Consider the following 8,606-nt stretch of genomic DNA (forward strand, 5'->3'; position numbering starts at 1 on the left):
GAGGGGGGGGGGGGGGGATTTGCAGAGCTTCCTGCAGCTGGGGGAGAAATCTGGGGGTAGGTCCTCCCCAGCCCAGATAGGACTAGCAACTGAGCCTGGCGCAGGGTAAAAGCCACCAGCCGGGTCTTCCCCAGTCCCACCTCCTTCCTCACAATAATTTACCTTTCTGCAGGCTGCCCTGAGCACCCGAAACATACTGCTGGGGAGGGTCACATGACTGCTCTTGTGACTTCCCTTTGCTTCCCTGTCAGAAAGTCATTTTTCTGCAGGGAAGCAAAAAAATCTGCGGGAGACAAATTTTGTGCATGCAGTCCCCTGCGCTCAAAGCAGGACCAAGTATTATCTAGGCCACCCCTGACAGGTTTTTGTGTAACCTGCTCTTAAAAACCACCAATGATGGAGATTCCACAACATCCCTAGGCAATTTTCTCCAGTGCTTAACCACCTGGACAGTTAGGAAGTTTTTCCCAATGTCCAACCTAAACTGACCTTGCTGCAATTTAAGACCATTGCTCCTTGTCCTATCCTCAGAGGTTAAAGATAACAATTTTTCTCTCTCCTCCTTCTAACAACCTTTTATGTACTTGAAAACTGTTATGTCCCCTCTCTGTCTTCTTTTGCCAGACTGAAAAAATTGGGTTTGTCTAATCTTCCCTCATAGGTCATGTTTCACAGTATTGCATAATGGATGTTGTCAGGCAAGTTTGTGGGTTTGGCACCCAGGAAACTGTTGAGACTTTCTGCACTGGGAACTGATGCCTCTCTTCTTTCTCAGCTAAGTCAGAGTGACTTGAACTGTTGAGGGGTAGAGACGGGAACTCCTACTATTCTGCCCCACCAGCCCTTGCTAACAACCACCAACCACCCTCTTTCTCCTGCCTAATATCCACCCCTGTATCCAAAACAGACAGTTAAACAAGTCAGCAAAATGTTTCTACTAAAATGACCAGTGTTGAAATAGTTAACAAAATACACATTTAAATTACCGTAATTGGGTTTCAGATCCATCGCTACACAGTAATAAATGGGACAGCTCCGACCTCTCAGCACTATTGCTTCATGTTTTTGTGCAGACTCAAGAAGGCAGCAGGGCTTCACCGTTTGTCACACATTTTGAAAGTTTTATTCACAACCATGAGGATTTGTGACAGACTTTATAAACCCCACACTAAGGGGGAGGCAGAGGAAGGGCTGGTGCAGTACTGGGCCAAGGAAGCTTTGTCTCTCAGCCACCGCTGAGTGTGCTTCTGGGGGAAGACCAGAATCAATGGAGCTTCAGCAGCCCTGAGTGGGAGAGACGAAAGAGGCCATTGCCTGGAGGAGGACTGCTCTGCAGCAACAGGAGAGGAAGTTTGTCCTGAGGGGACTTGACTGAGTCTCCCCTCACCCCCAGATGCTCCCCAGGAGAGAGGGAGAACCATGGGCAAGGGCTTGAAGGCTGCAGGCATCAGCCTAGGCTGTGGAGGTCTGGAAGTAAAGACTAAGTCCACTGTGACCACACCTCAAACTGAGATGCAGTTGTGGTAGGACTGGCTCAGGGGAAGTGAGCAAGTGGGCCAGCCTAACTTAGGTCAGTACACACTTTCACTTTCAGGCCCTAAACTGGGAACTGGCAGAGGGGGAAGGGCCAGGGTCCCCCTTACCCACCCCAAAGCTATTACCCAGCCCCCAGGAGGGCAAGGCTAGGGGTTACGCCAAGGAGGCCAGTCCAACTAAAACTACATCCAGAGGGTGAACTAACAGAAAGGTTGGAGTTGAAGGCTCAGACCAATAGGCCTGTGGACTGCCAAAACCACCCCGCTACAGGGCTATGAATACTTTGTTAAATGAATTATTATAATCTTCCTACACAGTTCTGTGAGCCTGGGTGGATTGTGCAAAAAAAAAAAAAAAATGCTATGACTGCAGAATCCTTATCTATGGAGACAAAGATGATATCAGTAACTTAGATGCCTCATGAAACTTGCAGTTCTCTTAAGCATTAACAGCTATAAAATGTATAAATATAAAAACACTCCAATAGGTAACAACAACTTTTAATATAGGGACATCGACTTCACAGCATAACATCTTATAATTACAGGGAAAAGCCTACCACAGCTTTGCTGTTTTCCAGAGAGAGTGAGAGACAGTAGTATTTAGTCAATAAAACCAATGCCTGTTACCCAAGGACAACCATGCTAAAGAATGATCCAGCTCTCACTATCTAAAATTCTCTGCTGCTTGGAAAACTGCCAAGTATAATAATCAATTATCAAAATAAACACAATTTCACTAACATGATGGCTGTTTATGAACCATTTTAAAAGTGAAAAATTCTTATAAATAGTAATAGTGCTAGCACGCTGCAGATTTTGGAAGTTGTAGAGCTGTAAGAAAGAGATCCCATACAACATACTACAGCAGGGCTGTCTCCCTTGCAGCACTGTAAAGAAAGAAAAGTACACAATAGTTTTCTCAATGGTGAAGAAACAGCAGGGCAGCTTTGTGTGCAATGTGGAGACTTTAGGGAGATAGTTTAGTCATTTGCTAATGACAAGATCAGCTGGTGTACTGTTGATCAGAGGCAAAGTGAGTAATTTTAACCCTTTCTCTAAATGTCCCTTTACAATGTGAAATTACTTTGATAACCCCTTAAATATAAATCAGCCTAAATAACTATGCAAAGAACTACAACAATGCCTTCACCTACTACTGCAGCAAGCGGTTTGCTCTTTTAATAAATTATGGTGAACCATATTCGCTAGCTTATGGTCCTTTATTTAGCAATGTCACTTTTCACCAGTCTCCTCTTGTGACTCACTCCCCGATTTGTACAAGACAGACAATTAATCAGATCCATCAAAATGTGAATGTCCCTTAAATGGAGTAAGCTTGCAATCTTATTGCAGTTATCTTTGCCATTCATCATCCCACAGCTCATCTCCTCCCTAATGTTTATCATTCATGTTTAAAGTTGTGTGTCATGTTTAAAGTTGAGCTTGTAAGTTCTGGTGAAAACATATGCTTGTGCACTCAAAAAGACATAATATGCCAAGGGCTAACGTTAACAGATCAATTTTAAATTACTTTATGTAATTTTCACTGTGACTATATTTAAAAAAAAAAAACCCAAGACTCTGATACAAGACTGTTACAATCTGATGCTGCAGGAATACTAGTATTCCTCAAGATGAGATACTCTACCAAGCTGACTGATATAATAGTGATGGACAACCCTGAAAGGGATCTCTCAGCTTATGGTGCCTGCTATCCTGGTCAACACCAAGGACCTCCAGTGCTAGATTCATGAGTTGCTACAGCTTGAGCTAAAGAGCCAGGTTCTCAAGCTGAGAGCTGTCACTGGATGAGGCACGGAATGGGATGTGTAATGTGCACTGACCTGTAGGTTACATACTTCCTCTGGATAGACAAATCTCATCTTAAGCAGCTGAGGCCCTAAAAGTCCAAATCCCAGATGAGGCCCCATCTATGTAAATTACCATGATCTGTAAGTTATGCAAGCGAGTTTCTTTGGCGCAATAAGCTTCTTAAAGCGACCCCTTCAACCACTCTCCCCATGGCACCTTTGTTATGAGGAGGCTTCTCCATTGCTTCTGATGGCAGCAGTGCTCTGTGGTGACATCTTGATAATCTCATCCCTGCTGTCAAAGTTGCTGCATCTACCACATGCCTGGGGCGGCCTGCCGGTTGCTGCGAGGGCGGCCGTCAGGCTGCCTTTGGCAGCATGCCTGCAGGAGGTCCGCCGGTCCTGCGGCTTCGGTGGCAATTCGGCAGCGGGTACGCCAAAGGCGCGTGACCGGCAGACCTCCCGCAGGCATGCCGCCAAATCTGCGTTACCAGTGGACCTCCTGCAGGCGTGCCGCCGAAGGCTGCCTGACTGCCGTGCTTGGGGTGGCAAAATACATAGAGCCGCCCCTGGCATTATGGCATCACTGGGGTGCATTTTGGTGAAAACACTCCCAAGGAATGCTTTCCAAAAAGAGTCAGACCGACTGTTAAGTCTGCAGTCTTCAGCCTGAATGTCACAACATTTGAGGTGTTGCCCTCAGATTGGAAGGGAATGGAGAGAGGATGATACTGGTACTTTGGAAGCTTTATTGCCATAACAAAAACTCACTTAACGCTAATTTATCCTAGTCCATACAACTTCCCTGGGCAAGGTTCCTGTCTCTATACAGAACTCTTGCTAATTTTGATTTGCCCTCAACCCCATTGGATTGGCTTGCCCAGACTAATAGTTTTCCAAATAAAGGGGGAAAGCACCCAGTTATCTCATTAGACCTCATGTTTTCCCCATTCGCTCTCAGACTTCCCAGAACAGTGCAGATGAGAGAGACAGTGAACAGCTCCCTGCAGTGTTCCAGCTTGGAACTATATCTTGCATTTTAACATTTTTTTCTTCAAGAAAATACCGGAGGTGCCTTCTGCCAACACTTGTGTCCTGCTCTGACACCAGCATCACCCTTCTGCTGAGCAGTAGCAAATAGCCAAAGCCTTGCAGGCTGGCTTTCCAAGGGAGGAGAAATCTGTGAAGGGGAGTTGTCATGGGATTCGCTCACCACTAGTGGCGCCTCCTCCTGGAAGTCCTGGGGATCAGCTCTACCAGGTGTTGCGCCCTCCCCTGACAGTCTCTCCTGCCATCTTCTCGCTGTGTGGCTCCCCCTTTTTCCAGGAACCACAGATTCCTTCTCATGATTCGGTCCTCCAGCCAGGTCACCATACATGTTCCCCCTTTCCAGGGTAGATATAACAAAGTCTTTCCAGGACTCCCAAGCAGTCTACTGTCCTCTGCCACATCCCCAGTGGCTAGTAGAGGTGCCCAGGTCTGCCCTATAGTTTGGGTTCCAGCTTAGGAGCCCTCTAGTCAGCAGCCAAGATCTGCACTCCTATTCCTTGCTGCTATCCCTGAGCCTTCTCCCTTCCTGGCTTCCCCCCTCTCTGGATTTGCCAGCTTCCGAACTCCCTCCACCCAGGGAGTGATTGCAGCCTACTTCCCTGAAGCCCTCTTCTGTTGCCAGCTGTCTGGCTTTTTATAGGCCCCACCTGTTCCTGTCCAGCTGATCCTACTCCCAATTAGTTCCCTGCTCCCTGACTCCTCCTTCAGGTGTACCCTCCAGAGTTAATTGGCTTGCCTGGCCATCTTAACCCCTTCCAATCCTGTGTGGGGTAGACACCCCATCACAGGAGTGAAGTGTATTCTAAGTGTAACTTGCTTTAATTACATATATGCTCCTGCCCTAGAACAGAGGTGCTCAAACAGCATGCAGGCAATCCCTTTTTCCAGGAATATCAGCCCAATGCCAATGCCTGATTACCGGGGAGAAACTCTGCCTCAAAAATTGACTCCAAAAACCAAAGCAGAAAGCAGACTCCCCACCTCCTTGCTCAGTTCCCTTTCCCAGGGCCACTGCCTTTACACATAACCTTGCATAATAAATACAGCCCTAAAAACAACACAGCAGGTATTCTCAAGACTAAACATTTTCTCAGATGCTTAAACACCCTTGGAAAAATATGTGCAACAGCGCCATCTTGTGATGCCACAACAGTCAATTTGACATTGCTATTTGTCATTTAATACTGAAGTCAATGAAACTACTAATGTGTTTAAAGTTACATGCATGCTTAAGACTTTACTGTATCACAGCCCTAGAGACTAGACTTCATTGACACCTTTGAATGTACCATCTGTATGTTCTTGAATGTTTAGATACACCTAGAAATTTACTTTTATGAGCAGAAGGATTTAGCTCATAGTGACAAATATTCATGTAAATGTAATTTCACTTAAGTGTCTTGGGAAAAGAATTTTGTCCACTAGTGAGCTCTCTCTCTACAGCTGGTTTAGACAGTGTTGACTCCTGCCCCCATTCATTCTTTTAGGCCCTACTTTCTAACTCCCTTGTATACAGATGGCTAGTTGTTTAACAACCATTCACTTGTATTTGTCAGGCATTACTGCTTGCCCTTTAATTCTATACATTTTAAAGAACAGCTATAACTACAAATTTTCCTTTCTGTCTGACTAAAGAATACAATGATCTCCAGCGTACCACAATAACTATCATCACTGAGTAGATTCTAAAGCACCTAAGAGACAAATATTTTAGAAATTTTCCTGCAGGTGCATATGTACACTCAAACACACGTTAATAACAGGAGTTAAAATGTCAGAGAGAGTTCAATACAACAAGACAAATTCCATTTTTACTGTAATACACATTGTGTTTATTCGCTTTCCTATCCACATTCCACTTAGTGGAGACATACATCTTATATACAGTAGGTGGGAAGCTGGTGATGTTGATATCCTTTACTTGGACTTTTCACAATGGCACTTCATGTAGATCACAGTCACTGAACATTTCTCTGTGTATCCAAATTGGAGAGTGACCTACTGTCTTCAATACAACATAGTATGTCAACAGGAGGTCTGTGATATTAAATAGCATGATAGAACCATCTGTGGTGCATTGCTATGACAATATCTTATACAGGACCATAAATATACACCACACTGAACAATTATGTCTTCCTCTCCTAAACATTTAACAGACACGAGTTGGTGCATTACAATATATCAAAATTCAGAACAGATTTTTGTTCTGTTAATATTATTTATTAATCCTTTCAAGCCTCAGCAATATGTTCAAATCTCCAGATCTGCTGGAACCCAGCAAAATAAGACAAATAATTTCCTAAGTCTCATACGTGAAGCATATTGCATTTAAGGTATTTGCAAACATCAAAATGTATTTTTAAAGAGGAAAGGAGATTAAAATAAGAAAAATAAAATCCATTAAAACAGCTTATTTGAATGAATCTAAGGCATTTAGAATTATTTTTATTGTAAAATCATTATGGTCACAATTTAATATTATATTTTATCAGACTTACATTCTCTAGAAAAATAAACTGAACTCTTGATGTCTTCTTAAACAACTTCCTTGTAGTCGTTTGCACTGAAAACCATAAGAGGGCAGCATAATCCTTTTTGTCTTCACCATCTCTTTGAGAAAACTGCTTTGATCTGTATACATTACATGTAAGATATTACACAGGCTGTTGTACTGTCCATTCATCATTTACAGTAACTTCCTTTATTCAAAGAAAGTAAAACAAATGAAAGAGCCTTTTGGCTTTATAACGCTATCTACTTGCATTAGATCATCATAGGCAGAGGCATTGCAGGAGCACCAGGATAGATTATTTATACACACCCTATGGAAATGGTTTTTGTCCAGTTTCTAATATAGAAAATACGATTACAAAACAACCAAGAAGCTGATGTACACAAAAATGAGATGTGTGTGTGTGTGGAGGAATAAAAAGAGTACCGAGCCACTTAATGGAAGTTCATGATGTGATTATGTAGGGCTATTAATTAAATGTATTGATAGCTTGGAACTGAACTGTTAAAATGTAAAGTTATCTTATTTTCAGTCCCAATTTTCAATGTATGGGAAGAATATAAGGTCAGTAGGATAGCAGGTTTTAATTGTATGCCACATAAGCTGCTTGATTAATGAAGTAACAGCAAGGATTCTACAAATAATAGTAGAAGTTTTCTGTAAGAGACAAAATTTTCCAAATACTGTTTCTTCTTACCTCCTGGGGCCATGCTATATGCAGAATGTGGGAAGGAGAGGAGATACATCCATACCCATGTCTTGGGATGTTGCACCAACACACAGAATTTTAAAGTACATATGATTTTCATGTTGAAAGGCCATAGCCACACAAGTCTCGCTACTGGGTCACAGCCCAGTTTCAACCAAGCAGAATATCTGTTGATAAGGAAAGCCATATTCTCTACTACCTCTTACAATGGTTAAGAGGCTGTGTCCAAGAGTCCCTAAGTTTGTTGTGGATTTTTTTCCTGACTAGTTCAAGTGGTTACCTAAACAAATATTGGCTTTTATTATTTTCATTAATTTAACAATGATTTAATCATTCTATTCTTATTTGAGTGGTTACAGCTCACCTTATGTAGAATCTTAGGCTATGTCTGCACTAAAGACCTTACAGCTGTGCCGCTGCACGGTTTCCCGTGTAGCCGCTCAATGCCAACAGAACAGGCTCCCATCGGCAGCCCCAACAAGCGGCGATAGCTATGTTAGCAGGAGAGCGTCTCCCGCTGACATAGCGCTGTGCACACTGGCGCTTCTGTTGGTGAAACTTATGTCTGTCAGTGGTGTGTTTTTAGTCACACCCCTGACCAACAAAAGTTTTACTGGCAAAAGTGCTAGTGTAGACTTAACTTACTCCTTGATTAGGAGTAATATCAATAAATCAATAGGTCTACTCTCAGAATAACACACTACTAATTTCAGTAAGACTATCAGAAACAGGCCCAGTCTATTTAAGAGAAGTGGTCAAACCGATGTTCAACTGACCAGAGCATTTTAACATGGCAGTTTCCCTTAAAAATAATAGGCTACTTCCTTACAAAAATCTTTGAAAGTCCTTGCTTTCCCATGTGTTCAAGGGGGAATTGAATTATCTCAATCTGACTCTGCATCATCAGAATAGAGCTGCCACTGGAAAATGTCTGTACAATGACAGCTTCCACTCAGAGACCATTCCCAGTGTGCTGGAGATAG

The sequence above is a fragment of the Trachemys scripta genome, chromosome 7 (genome assembly GCF_013100865.1).
Source record: "Trachemys scripta elegans isolate TJP31775 chromosome 7, CAS_Tse_1.0, whole genome shotgun sequence".
NCBI lineage: Eukaryota > Metazoa > Chordata > Testudines > Emydidae > Trachemys > Trachemys scripta.